We start from the raw sequence: 20,331 nt of genomic DNA, 5'->3' as shown, positions 1-20,331 counted from the left end.
AATCCTTTGTTGATTGGAAGACATAGTGGAAACTCCTCAGGCACAGTCAGAAATTAGTCAAAACTTTTAAGTCACTGTGATGCCTTTTCCCCCTCTTCTTTTATCAAATAAAGAAATCTTCCTGCACAGATTAATGCACAAATTAATTTGAAACAGGTTCATGGGGACTTTTCTTTGAGTTTGCAAAACACACACACACACGTTCACATGCATGCACGCATACGTTTTGCCCACGATTGCCACAAGCTTAATGAACCTGAGAATTAGGAATTTTTCCCAAGGAAACAAAATGCTTTAGTTGAATTTGAGAGGTTTTCACCTTCTTATGGTATTTAGAAGGATTAACAGCCAAGAGTTTATTCAGAACTTCACTTCCTTGGGCTGCAAACTTCTGTAGAACGAGCAGCCCAAAGTGGCTTAATTAATTTCTGATGGCTTATAATAATGATATCTTTTCAATCCATGTTTATTTATTATTTTAAAGTACCCCAGAATGCTCGTATTGCCATTTACGGGTAACCCTCACATAGAGGAATGTAATTTTATGTCAACAAATTATTAGTTTTAACCATCTTTAAAAGGTCAGTTGGATTAACCTTACCCATAGGAGAAGGGGAGTGTGCTCCGATCCAAGTGGTGCCCGCTGCCTCTCGGTGCTTCTGGGGCCACGTCAAAGAGCTTTACCCTGTTTCCTAGTAACCTCTTGTCCCAGAACACACATTTTTGGCAGATTTGTTTGAGTTGAAGTTCTTGATTCAAAATGTGAATTTAACTTACCTTTGAGACCTGAATTGATGTATATCACCACTGAAGATCCCAATTCTGTCAGCACCAAATAGAATCCATGGATTTATGCCCCACTTTGATCAATCTGGCATTCCTTTGGCATATTCCCCTCCATCACTCTTTTGTACACAAAGAACACTGGTGCTTTTATGAATACAAGAAGGATATTACTTCTTACTTATTCCAATTCTGCTTTATAATTTGTGTTTATTCCTTTAACAAACATTAATTGAGAACTTATTATCTGGCATTGCACTAGCAATAGCAACTAGGCATCCAAAAACACGCCAAAGGAGAAGGTCAAAGATATCATTCAGCTTTTTCTTTTCTCTACACACACACGCACACACACATGCGCACATCCCAAGGAGGCTGTCCAACCATATCCAATGTTTTCTTTTCTTCTGTTTTCTCTTGCATTTTTAATTTTTTTTTTTTTTTTGGTATTCAAGTATCCATGCTCGTTCTCATCTTGTAAAATTGTGGACTTGACTGAGGAGCTATTAGGACTAATTATAGTTTAGTCAGAAATTAATAGATAAAACATAATAACTTTCCAACACACCAGCCATAACTAGTTCAGAAAATGGAAAGACCAAATTCCATTCACAAGAGCAAAAATATAACAATACTTAGAAAAATATTTTGAAAAGAAGAGTATGGGAACTTTTAGATTTTAGTAAGAGAATGATAGAATTTCACGGAGGGACTTAAAAAAGCACAGAGACATATTTCTATGTGGAAAGACTGAATATTTTAAGTGTGCAAAATGCATCCAAATGTAATTGTAGAATGGTCACAATTTCAGCTCATTGCGTGGGGTTGTGTTTGATTGGTGTAGAAACCTGATGACATGATCTGTTTATCCATCTCTTTTAGAAAAAGAAGACTGGAAACACACCAATATCTTTACAATGACACTCCACCAATACTTTTAAGTTCTCAAATTTCCTGATGTAAACATGTTTGCCTGCAATTTTATGTTTTTCTGATGACAAAAGCATGGTTTGGGCAGCAATGGAATGTAATAATCTGCATAGCTATTCAGATTTTAAATTTCTGTAACTGTGGTGGAATATAATGAAGGGCAAAACTATCTTGGTTAGCATTAGGGATGGGGTACCGGACATGAGGCCTTCTGAACAATGTGCAGAATGACTTGGAGGCAATGAAGACAGGAAACAAGTATTTTCAGATCAACATAAGAGGGAATGAAAATTAGCAAAGGACAAGAGAAGTCAATAAGGGCAGAGGAGGGACATAAATCATAAAACACTTCTCTAGGAGCTAGGCAGTGACATTCATAAGGAGGTGGAATTTGTTGCTCTTTTCCCAGACTAATTTATGTAGGCTCGTCTCTGGACAGTCCTGGTGAAGTAAGTGCCAAATATCAGAAGGGATCGCAGATCATCTTCCACACTGTTATGCTGTTACTTCTTGCAGAAGGGAGGACATGTAGGTGGAGGGTGGGTGGGTTGAGTTGTGTAGGGACTGTGTGTGTAGGCAGGCAGTGTGCAAGGAGAGGTGAGCATTTGTCTATCTTTATCTGGAGGACTTTTTTTTTTGGAGGACTTTTTTTTAATAAAGATTTTTATCTGATTTATTTATTTCACACACACATACACACACACACACACAGAGCACAAGCAGGGGGAGCAACTGGCAGAGGGAAAGGGAGAAGCAAGCTCTCCAATGAGCAGAGAGCCTGACTCGGGGCTTGATCCCAGGACCCTGGGATTTTGACCTGGGCTGAAAGCAGACACTTTCCCGACTTAGCCACCCAGGTGCCCCTAGCTAGAGGACTTTTAATCATGAGAGGATCTTCAGGCAGGACTATTTTAGATGCAACTGTTTGTTCCATATACAGACAGTGCTTTGATTCTTTTTGATCTCAAATGTCATTAAAAAAAAAAAAGAAGAATGTATCTAGGTAATAAAAAATTCAGCAGCAATTAATTATAGGGAGAAAAATGGTCTGTTCTGGGATGTTCCACTCCAGAGAGCATATCACTAATATTATTTTGAAAGACAAAAAAAGGAATCAATTTTTCTTTCCAAACTTAACAAAAACAATTTCACTCATGAGCTGAGATGCTAACTGCCGGCTCCTGTGTAAAGGTAAGCTATATCAACAATGATGTCACTTCTGAGAAGCGAAACTCAAAATAAAAACACTCCCAGAACTTCAGATGTCTCCATTCCGAGTGATGTCTTCTAATAGTTCATGTATGAATTTGCAGGCCAGCTGAAAGAATAAGAAATCCTGTTCCTTTCTTTCTCTTTGGGCTCCCAGAAGACCACTCACTTTTATGTAATGCAAGAACACTGCCGTTTGGGGTGGGAAGTCTTCACAGCTCAAACAGGCTGGCTCTTTGGGATTTGTAGCACTGTTTTAGATTTCGGCTTCCTGCTTCACATTTCTGCTTTGGTTTCCTGATGTTTCACCATCACACCAAATGGCTTTTCAGAACAGAGTTCTGTTTAAGCACTTTCTTTTATTAAATGTGGTGCGTTGAGCATGGCTGGATTCCATTACATAAAACTATGTTGGCAAATTAATTACCAAGCATCATCTTGTCATGGCAAACTTATATGTGCACACATACAAATGTAATAAATCATTGGTGTGGAGTAAATGAGTTGCTATAAAATGTGTATTTCTACAGTTATAGGAGTTGTAATTACTTTGTCATCATAGAATTCCTAGGTCTACCCAATAAGCACCACAGCTGTCTGGACAGCCAAAAAAGCAGGCAATCAAACAGTTGTGTTGATATACACAAAACAAAAAATCAGATTGAATTATTCTCTACCCATTATCTCAAACCTATTCAGTCCTTTGTACTGTATAGGACTAACAAAGGGCTGAGGTCAGACTCTCTTTGCTTTAAGCTTTCCTGGAGGCGTGTATCATTTTTTAAAATGTTTATTTGTTTATTTTAGAGAAGAGGGGGTGGAGAAAGAATCCCAAGCAGACTTCAAACTGAGCCGGAAGCCTGATGTGGGGCTGGATCTCATGAGATCATGACCTGAACTGAAATCAAAAGTTGGATGCTTAACTGACTGCGTCACCTAAGTGCTCCTCCTTTTTTTTTTTAAGATAATAATTTTTTGAATTTCTAATCACCTCCCAAATAGGGTTATGGTTTTAATACTTATTTTATAATAGCTTTGTTTCTCATGATTTCCAGAAACTAAAGATAATCATACATATTTTGGACCTTACACATTAATAATAATTACTTATTAATATGTTTATTACAGAAATTTAAACGGTACTAATTTGTAAGTAACATAGATGGGCTAAAGTCACTTAACAAAGTTAATAAGTCAGTATTAATTCTTATTCATGTTTACCCTATCCAAACTTCCAATAGCCCATCTGTCAATAGAATTTTTCAGATGAGAAAACTGAGCTGCAAGGAGATTAAGTAAGTTACCTGGGCCATATAGCTACTGAATGATGGGACCAAAGTTGAGTCTTAGAGAGTCTGACCACAGAGCCTCGCTTGTGGCCCTGTGTTGAGCGGTTATCTATCTGGTCTCTTGGACCCTAACACTGTTCACACTGCCCTCGTTGCTCAGCTGACTTGACACTAGATTGCCAGCTCTGCAGGCAAGAGCTCGTCCTCCCCAGCCCTGTAAATCCAGTGCATGGAACTGGGATGAGCAGATAGTGGATTCTTAATAAGTGTCAAATGAACAAACAAATGAATAAGGAAAGCCTTGTGTCTCTAGTTCAAAATATCTTTAGTCTCTTCCTTGCTGCACAGCTGTGCTTGAGCCCTGCAGGGTGAGACATATGAAAAAAGCAGAAGGAACATGAGACCTGGGGAGCAGGAGAAAGGGGGGTTGCTCCTTAGAAATTCTTGATGTAACTGTAGGTGATTCCAAGGTAGAGAAGTCAGAAGGTACATGCAGCCTCTTGGATACTGTGATTATTATGGTCCCTATGCTACTAGTGACTCTTGTACCAGAGGGACTCAGGACCACCATACTGGCACCAGAAGCAAGGGCAATAGTATATCCCCTCAGGACCGTTACTAGACCGTTGGATTAAATCCCAGTGTTGCTATACAAATAATGTCAAGACTTCACCAGTGCAGGTGACGTGGTACCAAGGCATGGCTTATATGGTACCATGATCCCTGGAGTAAGGAGGCACTCTTTTTTCTTCTTCTTTTCTTTTTTAAAGATTTATTTATTTATTTGAGAGAGAGAGAGAGAGCACGAGCAGAAGGAGCAGAGGGAGAGGGAGAGAGAATCTCAAGCAGACTCTGTGCTGACCCTGGAGCCTGATGTGGGGCTTGATCTTGTGACCTTGAGATCAAGACCTGAACCAAAACCAAGAGCCAGACACTTAACCACTGTGCCACCCAGAGGTCCCATAAGGAGGCACTTTAACTGTACTTTATGGGCCCGGAGACATTGTTGGTGGCCATTAGGGCAGGAAGATGGAATTGGAGGAGGAAAAGGATAGATTCTAGGTTCTAGCAAATTGGACTGTGTTTGGATTACACAAAGTATATCTTCCAAGGATTCCCAGAAGTTTGGAGAGATGAAGACACTGAGAGCATCCTGTTTTAATAGGTCAATAGGTCAAAGCAGAGTTAGGTAAATATTTTTATCACTTTTACACCTAGGCTGGTGCTGCCTGAAGATATAAAGGTCACTTGATTATATGTAAAGACAAATAGCCTGGGGACAATAAACCAATTCACCAATTTACAGGGTTGTGTAGGGTGTGTGTTTGGAGGTGGCAAAGACACAAAATAAAAAATTTAAAAAAAATTGTCCTCACCACGAAGCCCAGAGAACCTTGGGTTTTGGATGCATGTGTTTGTGTTTTTGGTCCGTGTGTGCTGGGATGGAAACATGCGGCAGTGTAAGGGATACCTCGGTCATGTGACTTACTGGCTACCAAAATACGTAGCCTGCAATGAAGGAGAAGTTAATTGACCCAACTACAGTTCTGGGAAATACATCAAGTTTATCTTAATAAAAGTTGAGAAATTGCTTTCCCTCAATTAAAGTGAGTGAAAGGGTGCATAGGAAATGAAACAGAAGTGTCAGATCATGGGGTCAGAGTGTGAGTTCTAGAGCCTGTGAGAATTGCACTTTCCCTGGGGTTCTCACTTGGTGTTCTTTAAAAACAAGCACATCTTGCTTGGTAGACCAGGGCCGTTTGGATGGTCCTTTTTTTTTGTTTTTTTGTTTTTTTGTTTTGGCAAAAGTTTTCCTCTGGTTGGATTCTGACTGGGAGTCAAGATTTTTATCTGACTAGATAACTGTGTTTGTGGAAAGCAGCAATTTTTTTTTGTTCTATGCACAAGGGGATAGAATCAAGAAAGAAGATAGAGATTTCAAAGGTATCATACTTCACTGGGAAAAAAAGGTATGTATGAGGGCCTCCTGAGCCTCAAGTAGTAGAAGAGAGGTTGATCTTCCCAACTTTCTTGCTCCAGCCTCTCTGATGTGACTTTCTAAACAATTACCATCTACATTCAGAAGCTGGACTAGCTGCTGGTGAAAGCCTCCTTCATTAGGTAGTTGCACAAACCCCCTTTCTTCTCCGCTACTACTGCTTTGTCTGTTGTGTTTGATTTCTATTGTTGACACCTGGAGGGCTGCCTATACCCCTGGTCTTGACCCTCATTCTCCACTTCTTCCCCATGTGGTCCACAAGGATCTGGAAGTGTCATGTGGTAGAACTGGTTAGGGGTAAGGAGTTAAAGAAGGGGGACCCCATGTCCCCCCTTCCCCTTGCTATCACTACTCCATCCCTAAGCTAGGTATTCTCAGCAGCTTTTGCCAGTCCCATCCATCAATTTATCCCTTCTGCTCCTACGTGAAGACCCCTATCCATGCCCATCCTAGCACTTGGCCTTGACATCTATGATTACATATTGGCAAACTAGGTCTAAGACTGCATTTTTCTTATAAAGTGAGAAAAAAAATTCTTCCTCTGTTTATATATCCTACCTAGGGTGTCTGTGGGTGAAAAAGAAACTTCCAATTCTTTTCCTTTGAAGTCCCAGCATTACCACGTTTGAAAATTGCAAAGATTGCTATTATGCTGGGAATGAGTGAAAAAGAGAGAAGCTGGGAAAATATGTCTTGTCTCCCCCTGGCCCCTGGAGGAGGGGAGCCTGTGCTAGCAGTAGTAGATGACAAGAGGGGAAAGAGACAGACTACATTCTGGGACTTCCTTAGGGAAGAAAAGGACACCTGGGGAGTGGGCTTGGACTGAGGATATCCTGAGGGAGGTATAGAAAGTTCTCACCCTCTTACCCTTTACTGCACTTTTTTTCCTTCCCTTCATCTGAGGTTACTGCTGCCCTGCTCTTGAGGCTGGAGTGTTGCCATCACCTTCTTTGCAGGGAACATGAGGGCTGGTTGGTCTCTGGAGACCTGGAAGCCCCATAACCCATCAGAAACATTCTGGATGTTCCAGGACAGAGAAATTCTCATACATCATGATACTAGGAAGCTGTTAAAATAGATTTTACATTCTATATTATTGTGGGACACATGTTGTAGAATAAACAGATTTTTTGTGGGCTTCCCTGAGAAGCTGATTATGTAACAGATGCACCGCACTGAGTTCTAAACAGCTGGCTTTCCGGAAAGGAACCATTTTTAAATCAGAGGCTGTCTGTGATAGGCAAAATAATACATTTTAAAAAGGTAATAAAAATGATTATATTTTTCAATATGCTTTCTCTGTATATTTTTTGGAAAAAAATAGTATTTTCTTTTTTAATTAGTTAAGTATTTTAGATTTGTGATTATATTACCAATTTGCGCATCTTGAAAAAGATGGACATACTCTAGCTAATCAAGGATTGAACTAAAACTAGGGACAAATTTACTGTGAAGCTATTAAAGCTTCAGTTTCAGGGTTCATCCAAGGCCATGGGAGTGTAAAGTGGATAAATAATATTTTAATATTTAAAATATAATAATATTTTAACCATAGTTGGTTAGGACCACTATCCACATCCACTCTAACATTCCCTCCATGGCGTGTCTCCTCATGGCCATTGACTCTGGGGAGTCCCTGAGCATTTTTTTCCTAAATAAATATTCACTTTCATACCTAATTTTTGTATTCCCCAAAGGGTATTATTTTTCTTAAAGAATTATCCACATTTTTATAAGATTCACATTTCTCAGAATCTTGATCTGCTCTAATTAAATCAAGAACTAGATTTTAAAAAAATATTAAAGCACTGATGGTAAAAGTTCATATTAAAGCAGGGGTTTAATATGAATTTATTTAATAAAGAATTAAAACTAAATAATTCTTTAAAGTATTCTGACAAACTGAACACAAATGTATACATATTTCTTGAAGAAGATTTTAAATCATAAAAATATCTTATGCCATGTAGTAGAGCAGAGTATAGTCCTCTTTATGATAAGTCATCAGTTAAGACTGACTTTTAGGGGCACCTGGGTGGCTCAGCTGGTTAAGCATCTGACTCTTGATCTTGGCTCAGGTCATGATCTCAAGGTCCTAGGATAGAGACTCGCATCAGGCTCTCCGCTCAGCATGGAGTCTGCTTGAGGATTCCCCCCACTCCGCTCACACACACTCTCTCTCAAATAAATAAATATATAAAATATACAAATATATAAAATAAATAAATAAATCTTAAAAAAATAAAAGAAAGACCTATGTTAAAATTTTTCTCTTCTTCCTAATTCATTCTGTATTCATCTGGTCTGCAACCTGGGCCACAACAGTATTTTATTTTTTAAGGATGTATTTATTTATTTGAAAGAGAGCATTAGCAGGGAGGAGGGGCAGAGAGAGGGGGAGAAGTAGGCTCCCCTCTGAGCAGGGAGCCCCACATGGGCTCAATCTCAGGACTGCAGGATCATGACTTGAGCCAAAAGTAGATGCTTAAATGACTGAGCCACCCAGGGACCCCCACAACCGTACCTTTCTAGTGAACAGGTTGTACACATATATACTTAGTGTTTTCTTTAAATCCTTGTACTCAAAGTATAGTCCAAAAACCAGCAACATCAGCTTTGCCTGGGAACCTATTAGAGATTCAAATCCTCTCAACCCCAGATCTGCTTTGTAACAAAATCTCCAGGTGTTTCTTATACACATCAAGCATTTGTCTAAATGCCTGCTGCATTTTTGAGGGACAAAGAATAATTGTAAATTAATTATTTCTTATAATTTAGATAAATGTGGTCATCTTATTGTTGGAACATAGCATAAAATTTATCCCAGAGATCTGAACCTATTATGATTTTTATTATCAAATTGAAAGCTTTGTGAATTCTGGCTAATTTCCTTTTCTCTTGAAATGTTGGTCTTTTCTCCTTTCTCACCAGTTTTCAACATGAAGAAAGAAATCTCTTGGTACCAGGAATCTTTGTTGAGGTAAGTCACGAACAAATCCAGAGAACCAGAGTGTTCTCTGTCAGGCCCTTCTTCATGGGCTCCAGCAAGTGATTGCCAAGGTTTTTTATGGCCACTCTAGTGATTTTTTCTTTGTTCTTTAAGTTGACAACACATTTCTTAAAAGTTGACATTTTTAGATCACAGAGAAGGTCACAGGTAAGGATTGGGAGCAAGTTTGACATCTGACTCATTCTGAAATACCCATCCCTGCTTCCTCTGGGCTCCCGTACCATCTTGTTTATTCCTCTATTAGTAGCACATATTTCATTCTGTCTTTCATTATATTTGTTATAAGCCTGCCTCTCCAACTGGATTATAAACTCTTTGAGGGTGGAGAGAATCCATATTCATTTTTATTCCCCTATCACATCTACATCTAGTACAAGGCCTTCTAGTCCCACATATTTAGTAAATGCACATCAGAAATGTGCTACATACAGATCTGTATACGCGTCAATATCTCTCTTTATAAAATTAGTTATGTTGTCATGGAGACATCAATGATTATGACTTGTAGATTAGAGGTAGGAATTGGACAATAAGTCTTGGTTATTGACTAGCAGAATGCAAGAGTGATATTTCCACAGTCCCCGTTATAGCAGATGGACTACAGCGCTCTAAAATTTGATCTGGTAACATTCATTAAAATCTGTGCATGAACCAGATGGTAAAGAGTTGTACTGGGGAGAGTGGGCTTTAGATGTAATAGAACAATAATTTTCTGATAACTTTTTGTTTCTTTTCAAATTTTGTGACCTTTCAGAGTTTCCCCCAGCCTTCACTTCACTATTTCACATAATCCGTATAGAATGAAAGGGCACCGTAGCCTCCCTGGTTTGAATCTTGGCTTTGTCACTTACTAGCCCTGATATCGCCCTGTGCTTCCATTTATTTTTGTATAATAGGGATGATAAAAATGTTATTTAAACCATGATTAATTGAACCATAGCAGAGTGTCCGACACATAATAAGTGATACATTCATGTTTTATGCTATTATTATCCTTCAGTGAAAAGAATAAAAATAACACCCCTGTGGTTCAGCTTGGAAGTGCAAACATCTTCGTACTTTGCATAGTCATTATGCTTCCAAAAAGCCCAAGAGTACATATGGACAGATCCCATCCATTCAGTAAAAACTTTAGCCAATGGGCTAAATGTTATCTTTCATGGATCTCAAGTTTCTCTTCAAGGCCATACATTCTAATGTGTTTTGGTTTTGGTTGATCTTCCTGCAGTTCTTCAGTTAGTACATGTGACAGAGAGACCTTAGGGACTTCTTGTGAGTCCCTGCTTCTAGGTGCCCACACCTTTGTGCAATTAATCCCCCTTACTGAGTGTATGTGGGAACTGTGACTTGTCTGTAACTAATAGTGTATAACAAATTGAGGGATTATCACTCCTATTATTATAGTGTGCTATGTGAGTCTTTTTTTAGCAGATTGCATTCTCCTGGATGGCTTCGTGGAGTAAATGGCCATGTTTAGGAAGCTAAACTCCTTCTAGGACCTGAGGTGGCCTCCAGCCAGGGGCCAGCAACAAGCGAGGCCTTTAGTCACATGAAAACCGATTGAACTTGGAAGCAGATTCTTGCCCTGTCAAGACTTCGGATGAAATGCAGCCCAACTGCCATCTTGATTCTAGCCTATAAGAACCTGAGCAGAAGCCCCACCTATGCCAAGCCTGGATTCCAACCCAGAGAAACTACAATAAGCAAATGTGAGTAGTTTTCAGTCATTAAGTTTATGGTATTTTGTTACACAGTCATAGAGATCTAATATGCACAGTCAACAGCACGCGAGTGGAACTCACACCTGGCAATGGATCCAAGGGTCCAAAAGTCTACTTTCTTCTTTGCTATGTCCTCAGTCATGGTGTGGGGGTTGGAGGTCTTTAAAGTGGGCTCACATGAGCTGGTTAGAATTATTTTTAGGCCAAATTCTACTTTATATTAAAGAGTTTGCTTGGAGTTGTGTTGGAGATAAAGGTGTTTTTTCCTTAATCAGATCATTATTTCAGTTCCTATAACCTTTAAAAAAATTAATAGACTTTATTTTTTGGTAATGGTTTCAGCTTTATGGAAGAATTAAGCAGATAGCACAGAGAACTCCCATAATCACCCCAGCCCTAGAGTTTCCTCTATTTTTAACATTTTGCATTAATGTAGTACATAGGTTTCAATTGATGAGTCAACACTGATATATTATTATTAGTTAAGCAAAGTACAATGTCCTGTATCCTGTACTACCATTAGAGTATCACACGCTATAGTTTTACCACCGTTAAAAATTCCATGTCCCACCTTTGATCCCTCACCTTCCCAAAACCCATGACAAATATTAACCTTTTTACTGTCTCTATAGCTTTCCTTTTCCAGAATATTATATGGTTAGAATAACACAGCATGTAGCCTTTCAGACTGGCTTTATTTGTTTGGCAATATGCATTTGTGGTTCCTCCCTGTCTTTTTATGGCTTGATAGCTAATATTTTGTATGGCTGGATAATACTCCATTGTAAGACTGTAGCACATCTGGTTCATCCATTCACCTACTAAGTACATTTTGCCTCCAGTTTTAGGTAATTATGGATAAAACTGCTACAATCATTCCTGTGCACATTTTTGTGTGTCACCACAGTTGGGTAAATATCTAGGAACTTGATTGCTGGATTTTATGGCAAGACTATTTCAGTTTTTTAAGAAACTACCAAACTTTCTTCCAAAGTGGTTGTACCATTTTGCATTCCCAGCAGCCATATGTGAGAGTTCTTGTGGCTCTCTATCTTCCTTAGCATTTGGTGTGGCCTATATTTTGGATTTGGGCCATTCTAATGAGTGTGTAGTGATATCTCAATGTTATGTGAATTCACATTCACATTAATGACATATAATGTTCAACATCCTTTCATATGTTTGTCATCTATATATCTTCTTTGTTGAGGCGTCTATTCAGATTTTTTGCCTACATTTAAATCAAGTTGTTCATTTTCTTACTGTTGAGTTTTAAAGGTTGTTTGTATGTTTTGAATTATTGTCCTTTATCAGAATATGTTTTTTTTAATTTATTTTTTATTGGTGTTAAATTTACTAACATACAGAATAACCCCCAGTGCCTGTCACCCATTCACTCCCACCCCCCGCCCTCCCCCTCTTCAATAAATGGTGCTGGGAAAATTGGACATCCACATGCAGAAGAATGAAACTAGACACTCTCTTTCACCATACACAAAGATAAACTCAAAATGGTCGAAAGATCTAAATGTGAGACAAGATTCCATCAGATAATATGTTTTGAAAACATTTTGTCACAGTGTGTGGCTTGTCTTTTACTTAACTTAAAAGTGTCTTTTGCAGAGCAAAAATATAAAAAGTTTAATTAAAACTAATTGTTTTCTAGTATGATGATTGAGTTGGGATAACCTTTCAATAGAGGAAGCTTCTGACTGAGGGGTCTGGGAGAGAAAGGCAACGTGTTGTTATCCATGCTTGTTTCTATTAGTCTGCTTCAGAAACATACATTATATTTTTAAGTACATGGAAGAACAGAAGGTTTTGTTAAAACTTACAGCTGAAACTCAGTATGACAGCTATCTAAGTCCCCAACGGCAAATATATAAAAGACACTTAATATTACGTCCTCTCAAGTGAATTTTTTCCCTAATAGTTAAACTGTAATATGATTCATATGAGGTAAGACAACAGATAATGTCATTTGTGTTCTCAAAATTTGAATCACTTTGGCTTTTAAAATAATTATTAGAGAGGAACTAAGGAATTTACCCTAGTATCTTTCTTTTAGAACAGTCATAAAGAAATGGAAACATTATGATATAGTAACTGTTTGAGAGTTGGATTTTAAGGTTTTTTTTTTTTTTTAACAAAAGGAAAATTGCTATAGGTTCAGCATGCAGCGCCTTTACATAAGTCCCAAATTAGTTTTAATGAAAAAGAAGCTCTTCCATGTTTGACTGTAGTTTTCCTTCCCAGCATTATTAACTCCTCACACATATTTGGTAATACCCAAAGTTTTCAGTTACACTTTGGGCTTCTGCATATGCTAATTTTGCTGCTTGAAATCTCTCTGTTCAAACTTTTCTTCTCCTGAGAAGTTCTTTCTTGTATTTCAAGGCCATTTCAGTGAACATTTCAGACCAGAGTAGATGCTTCGATATGGAATTTATCCTTAACATCTATTTTATCTTCCACAAGAATTGCTTACCTGTCAATTCTTTGTCTTGGAGAGGAAGCTCTTAAAAAAGAGGGGGACATTTTTTTTTTCTCCAGCATCAAGTACAATGTTTGACCGATAGTAGTTACTCAGCAAATGCTTCCTGGAAAATTACAGACAGTAGAAATATCTCTGCTAATTCCTGCCTACTGCAAGGGAAACATCTGGTTGTGCTATTGGCTCATGAAGCCTTCATGAGTGCCAATCACAGCAGAAAAAAAAAATCCTTCCAATGATTACTTACTGCTCTCATATAATTGGAGAAAAGACAATAGATTTTTAAAAATTCTGTTGGTTGTTCCACAGATAAGTACGCCAAGTTAGATGCAACTTGTGGCAGTTGCTTGTTGTTGGGCAATCTTAAAAAGCAGAAAAAGAATTATAAATGATGACCTTTCTCTAGAACCTTTATGTGTTGGTGACGTGCTGCTATATGAATGAATGAATAAATAAGTAAATAAGTAAATAAATAAATAAATAAATAAATAAATTTTGTTTGGAGGGGGAAGTAAGTATGGGAGAAGATTCCTTCTTGATGAATCCTTTTATTGTTAATAGATATCCTTCTAAGTACAACATTACTCATCTGCTCTGTTATCGTATTTGAAATACACATGACTCCAGTCCTGCCTATACCTCATATATAGTGCTTGACATATTATAGTCATAGATACCCAACGGGTATTTTTTGAGTCAATGAAGAAATGGATGAATGAATTAATGAATTCAGGAGAATTCTTCCCATCTTGCATTCTTTATATTATTTTTTAAGGATTTTTATTTACTTATACACGAGAGACACAGAGAGAGAAGCAGAGACACAGGCAGAGGGAGAAGCAGGCTCCATGCGGGGAGCCCGATGAGGGACTCGATCCCAGGACCCTGGGGTCATGACCTGAGCCGAAGGTAGACGCTCAATTGCTGAGCCACCCGGGCGTCCCTCTTGAATTCTTTTGCAATAAATGTGGCAGAATTAAATTTAGATCTTTCCTCTTTTCAAGGTTTCCTTGTGAGGTCAGTGGGCTTAGAGTGTCAGAGGGATGTCATGAACACCCTCATCCCCCCTCATAGTCAGGTATTTCAGTTTAATGTTCATGCCTAGTGGTGGGAGTGCATATGCAAGGGCTGCTGGATTGACTGTACTCATCACACAGCAGGTGGTCTATGTTTGGTCTCTATGTCTGGTCTCCGACCAGTCTTACACTAGGTATTCTGAGGCATTCTGAGGGATTCAGAAGGTTGACACATTGTCACTACTCCCCAGAGTTAATTACTTAGCCATAGGGAACATAGAATGACTTTTGGAATAAGTAGAAAACCATTGCAGGAAAGAGCTGGAGGTGGGAACTATGGGAAGTAGTTTGATTGGCCCTCACTCAATCTTACACATTGTCCATCTGACCCAAGTTCATTGCTGATCATTTATCCTCTTGTTTATTTATTCATTCATCTGCTCATTCATTAACTAAGTATGACTTGACCACTACTGTATTTCACGTACCTTGCTGGATACAGGAAATACAGTAGGAATGAAAACAGACCATTCCTGCCAATAAACAAAGAACTTTATCAATAATATGAAATTACAATTTTGGTAAGAGCTGAGAGAGGTAGCAATAAGGCCAAAGATTAGGCATATGTATTTTTGATCTTGCATGTTGCCTGGTGCCTCACAGTACTTAAAATGCTTGAGGGAAAAACAAAAATACTTGAGGGATGAATTAGAACAAGCTTTTTTTAAAAAAAAATTTGTTTGAGAGAGACAGAGATAGCAAGAGAGCATGAGTGGGGAAGAGAGGGAGAAGCAGACCCCGCTCTGAGCAGGGAGCCCAATGTAGGGCTCGATTCCAGGATCCCAGGATCATGATCTGAGCTGAAGGCAGATGCTTTACCGACTGAGCCACCCAGGTGCCCCTAGAATAAGCTTTTGAGGTAGTGACAGAAAATTCCATCTACTTTGCCCTGCACCTACCCACCCATGCTCTTTGAATGATTGTTCACTATCCTGACTGTAAATGACTGTCTCCCTAATGTTTTCTTTAAGAGCCTTTAATTGATTATGAGACCAATGGCATTTGGTCTTGATCTTCTCTGACACTTGGTGCTCATGCGTGTGCCCTGTAGAAGAAGAACTGGCACCCTCAGCAAAGCCTTTGACCTCCACTGGGCAGGTACTAATGACGACTGCTTCACCATTTGTTCCCCTGAGTAGATATCCTGAAAAATACCCCTGGATCTTTCCTTAATGTGCTCCTCATACCACTCACTCCTGCTCCTAGCACTATACTTCCTAATAGCACACGATTTGCCTCAGGCTCTGCCTGTTGGACAAACCAGGCTAAGATATCATGCCTTCGACTCTCTTGGGTACCTATTTTGTTTTATTGGAGAAAGGCTGCTTCCTAAGAGAGCATTTTTTTGGGGGTAAAGCTTTTCGTAACTTTGTAATTTCTGAAAATATTTTAACAAGGATGATAAGAATTTGCCTTTGCACTGAATTCAAGGTTGGAAAGAGTTTTCCTTTACAGTCCCGAAGGCATGATTCCACCTACTGGTTTCCAGCTGAAGAGAAATTTAAAAATCATTTCTGACTCTCATGCAACTTGATTTTTTGTGTGCACCCTTTCTGGAGGCTTTCTGGATCATCTCTTTAACCCAATCTGAAATTATGACTCTGTGCTTTGGTGGGCTTATCAGCTATTGTGCTGAGAATTCAGTACTCTTGGATTATCTTATTGTTGATTTTTTTTTCCATCCCTGTTTTGTGTTCTCTCTGGAAATCTTACCATTCAGATATTGAATCTTCTAAATTTGTTTTCTCATTTGCTTATGACTTACGTGTCTTTTTCCCCCCTCTCTATGCTGGAGATTTCTTCAGTTTTATCGTTCAAATCTTCTAGTGAATTTTTCATTTCTATTCCCAAATTTTAAATTTCTCAAAACTCTTTTATCTTGAATCAAAAAAAATGTTCTTATTTATTGTTTGTAATATTTTTTTCTGACCTTTGTCAACATTCTGAGGGTTGAATGGGACTGAAGTAGGGAGTTACAGGTGAGATGTCAGCATCCTGTATGCATCTGTCACCCTAACACCCTTGTTCTCAGTTCAAAATTTACCTTCTGATTATGGTCTTGTAATGGAACTAATGTGAATTGGCTCTTTGGGGAATTACAAACAGAGACTATACCAGGTGGAGCTGTCACACAAAGGAAACTTTATTTACAGCCCAATGGTGAATGGATTTCTTTTATTTAGAGTTAGGATAAAAATTCAGAAAGGGGAGTTTTGTCCATAGTATGTAGAGGTGAGCATAAGGTCATGCATGTATCTTAAGGAAACCTGACTATACATACACTGTATGTTATGTTAGTGAGGTTTGTGGCCCTCTTGGGAAGTTTTAGTGTTATAATGAGGTATAAGTGGTCACTGCATGGTCCATCTGTGCAAGTGTGAGTTAGCCATCCAACTGGTCTAGGCCTGCTGGAGCTCTTGCAGTGTTTGCTTCTGAATGATAAGGCTAACACTCCTGTGAAGAAGAAAGTGGGAGGTTATTAGGGGTCCTGCTGGTGATAGTTTGGTATATCCTCCTGCAAAGAGCCTCTGCTTTTACCTCTGCAGGGACGGGAGAGATACAGTGATCCATTTGCACAAAATCCTGAGAAGATCTCAGCCTGCAATTGTTCCTTTAACAACTTTCAACCAAGACTCTGTACTTTCAGTATTAGCTTCAACCTTTTTTCTAGACAAACTTGTTTTGCGAATTCCCAAGGCTTTAGAGAATTTTTTGGTGAAATCTGGTTGGTTCTCAGCTTTTCTCATTGCTATTTTAAGATTTGTTTTTTTAGGTCTGTTATCATTTACCACTGTTCCATTTGTTCCCCAGCTTCCAAGGTATTGCCACAATCTTCCCTGCTATCATTCCCATCCTTGTAGGGTTATATCTTCAAAAACATCTCTGTACTGTCATTTTAGTTGGCTTTTGAGAGTATGTAAAATTAGATTATTGTGTTCAATCTGCCGTTACACAGAAGTCTTTAGATGGTCTGTTTTATGGATTATATTTGCACAACACAATAACAGCAAACATATAGCCTAAAGTTCACTTTTTGGAAGAAACAAGTATTTTTAAATTCTAGTGGATTATACTCCCTGATGTAATAACCTATATTAAAAATGTAAATATTTAGAGTCTAAACCTAAAGTGGCCTAAAAAATGCCTGCATATATCCTAAGTTTATGAACCTTGTTTCCATCCATTTACTACATATTTTCATCTAGATGGTGTAGCAGGTAATTAAACTTGTTCATATTTCCAAAATTGAAAAATGCAACTATTTAGACAGTCTTGCAGAATTAAAATTGTACATTTCATTAAGTTATTTAATGGGACTATGGAAATTTCATTAAATAGAGAATTTGAGATGATTATGTTTCTCATCATCAGCACTACTGACATTTTGGGCCAAATAATTCTTTTTGTGGAAAATTCTTCTGTGCGCTGTCCACCCACTAGGATGCCAGTAGCTGGGACAACCAAAATGTCCCCAGACATTGCCAAAAATAACCTTGGGAGCAACATTACCTCTGATTGAGAACCACTATGGTATAGTGGTATAGTATAGGAGCTGGCAAATACTTTCTGTAAAGGGCCAGATAATAAATATTTTCAGCTTTTCGGGTGATACTGTCTCTGTGGCTGCTTAAATCTGCTGTTATAGAGTGAAAGCAGCCACAAGCAATATGTCCAAAAAAATAGAAAAGTCATGGGTGAATTCCAATAAAACTTTATTTACAAAACCAGGCAGCAGACCATATTTGACCTGTGGGTTTCAGTGTGCCAACTACTGGGATAGTAGAAAGAACAGATACTTTGGAGACAGTTGGGTTTAATCCACTTATAAGCTACATGATCTCAGGGAAACTTAATAAAAATAACAGTGCCCATCACATGGGGTTGTGGTAGGATTAGATGGAAACTTAAATGAGAAAGTTTTTAAGGTATGGTAATAATATTTATCTTTTCTGTCCTTGTGAAGAGGTCCATAATTAAAATAGTATTAATGTCTATCAGGAACTCTCTTGTAAAATCAAATGTACCTTTTCTCTGCACTAGATGGTAACTTCTGGAAGTCAGCACATGAGTCATTGGCACCTTTTTATGTCTTCCCACTCTGTGCCTGGAACAGTGTTGTTGTTTATTAAGTGTTTGATGAAATAATTCAATGCATTCTACTCCACTCAGTGCAGCTTTATTTCATATTTTTATTTGTAATATTTCTTAAGAAGAAATACATTTTCAATATAACTTTAAAAAATAATCTTTGCTTCCAACACTAATAGACATGATAAAGTACTTTGCCTGACAAATTATGGATTAAATGATTTTATAAATAGTTGTATGAAACATTTTGTATTTTGCTACAGCCTCCAAAAGGGTTGGAATGAACTATTTTTACACTAAGTATATACTATTAGGATCACAAAAACATAATGATATAATTTTTATAATATGAAAATCAATCAATTATCTGTTAATGTGTTAAAAAAATGTGTATCTCTTATAGTTTCTACTTAAGTTAGAAGAACCGACCCTGATTCTAAGGTCTAACGATCTAGTGAAAGTATTTGTGGTACATTTTTCCTACTGAAACATATACAAACATATACTTTATTTTTTCAGAAGAATTGAGATATTGAGACAGAATTAGCATTCTGCTTACTAGAGGTAAACTGAATGAGTTAAAGATAATGGAACTGGGTCAAGGGCTGGAAGACTTTTAGATGCCAGCACATGACTGGATTTTAATTTTTATATATTCTTTTATATCCAAGGAAGGCATGTAATGTGAAGAAATTTAGCAAATTGTCAAACCTTGGAAGAAATGAGTGATTTTACTTTGAAATAACTTTGAAGAATAGTATTGGGGAGAGTACGCTAATTCTATCAAGTATTAAGGGAATTGTGTCCTATCTTGGGAATGAACAAAAAATTCCTAAGTGCTTCAAAATGTGGAGTGCCTCAAAAAATTCTGGTGCTTCTAAATTCCTAAAAGTAGAAGCAGGTTTTAATATTGTTCACTTCTACTTGTTGCTCTCTTGAGGTCTGTGGAAAAGGAAAAAAAGTAAGCAACTCTAGGTATAGGAAATACCTAGTCAGATATCAGAAGCTAAACTCCTAGCAGAACCACCACTCCTTGTGTGGAGAATGCAGATCCAGGTCAGGATGCATAAGCCAGATAGATGCTTGAGACACCAATCCTCTAGGCACACTACAGTAGTTTTAGAAGAAAATCAGAAATGTAGTGCCGTATTTCCTCCTGATAACCTATACAGAAATAGTGGTGTGAACTACTGAAAATTTATCTCTTCCTCCCCCTCTTCCTCCTCCTTCTTTCCTTTCTGCCCACCCCCCATCCCCACCTCTCTCTTCATAAGATTCCCATGACCACCTTTGGAAGCTTGGAGTTGGCAATGTGGCTCCTTAGGCAGGAGTAGACTCCTTAGGTAGTAGTATTTACTTTCCCTTTCTTGGAAGAATGCATAGGCCTTGTGATCCTCATACCCAGGACCATCAAGCATTTTCCATAAGCCTTAAGGCTCTATGATGGGAAAGAACAGTGGAATGGAGAGGTTTTGTTTGTAAATGGGATAAGAAGAGTGGATTGACCCATGAGGTAGATAGGTAGATATAGTAATATACCATTAAAGTGCCACCCCAAACCCCCACTGCCCTCGCCCTGCTCCAGGACTGGAGCTGCTGACTGATCACAGTTACTCACTCTCCAGGAAGTACCCTTGACTGAGTAAAGTTGCTTCTCTCAAGGTTCCACTTCTCTTTGGAAGAACCTGCATCTGATGCCTGGTCAATGGAAGCATAAAAGGTCTGGTTTCT

General features: G+C 38.3%; 1 long non-coding RNA gene across 1 annotated transcript in view; it reads left to right on the top strand.

Moving 5' to 3' along the window:
• The first annotated feature begins 9,137 nt into the window (after positions 1 to 9,137).
• The window catches only part of LOC144305992 (uncharacterized), a 58,838-nt gene continuing 47,644 nt past the window's right edge, over positions 9,138 to 20,331 (top strand). Inside the window, exon 1 of the long non-coding RNA XR_013373029.1 lies at positions 9,138 to 9,190. This is a non-coding gene — a long non-coding RNA (uncharacterized LOC144305992). The remainder of the gene's footprint in view (positions 9,191 to 20,331) is intronic.

The sequence above is a fragment of the Canis aureus genome, chromosome 36, assembly GCF_053574225.1.
Source record: "Canis aureus isolate CA01 chromosome 36, VMU_Caureus_v.1.0, whole genome shotgun sequence".
In the NCBI taxonomy this organism is placed as follows: Eukaryota; Metazoa; Chordata; class Mammalia; order Carnivora; family Canidae; genus Canis; species Canis aureus.
The sequence above is the reverse complement of the archived record's forward strand: the minus strand, read 5'-3'. Positions and strand labels throughout refer to the sequence as shown.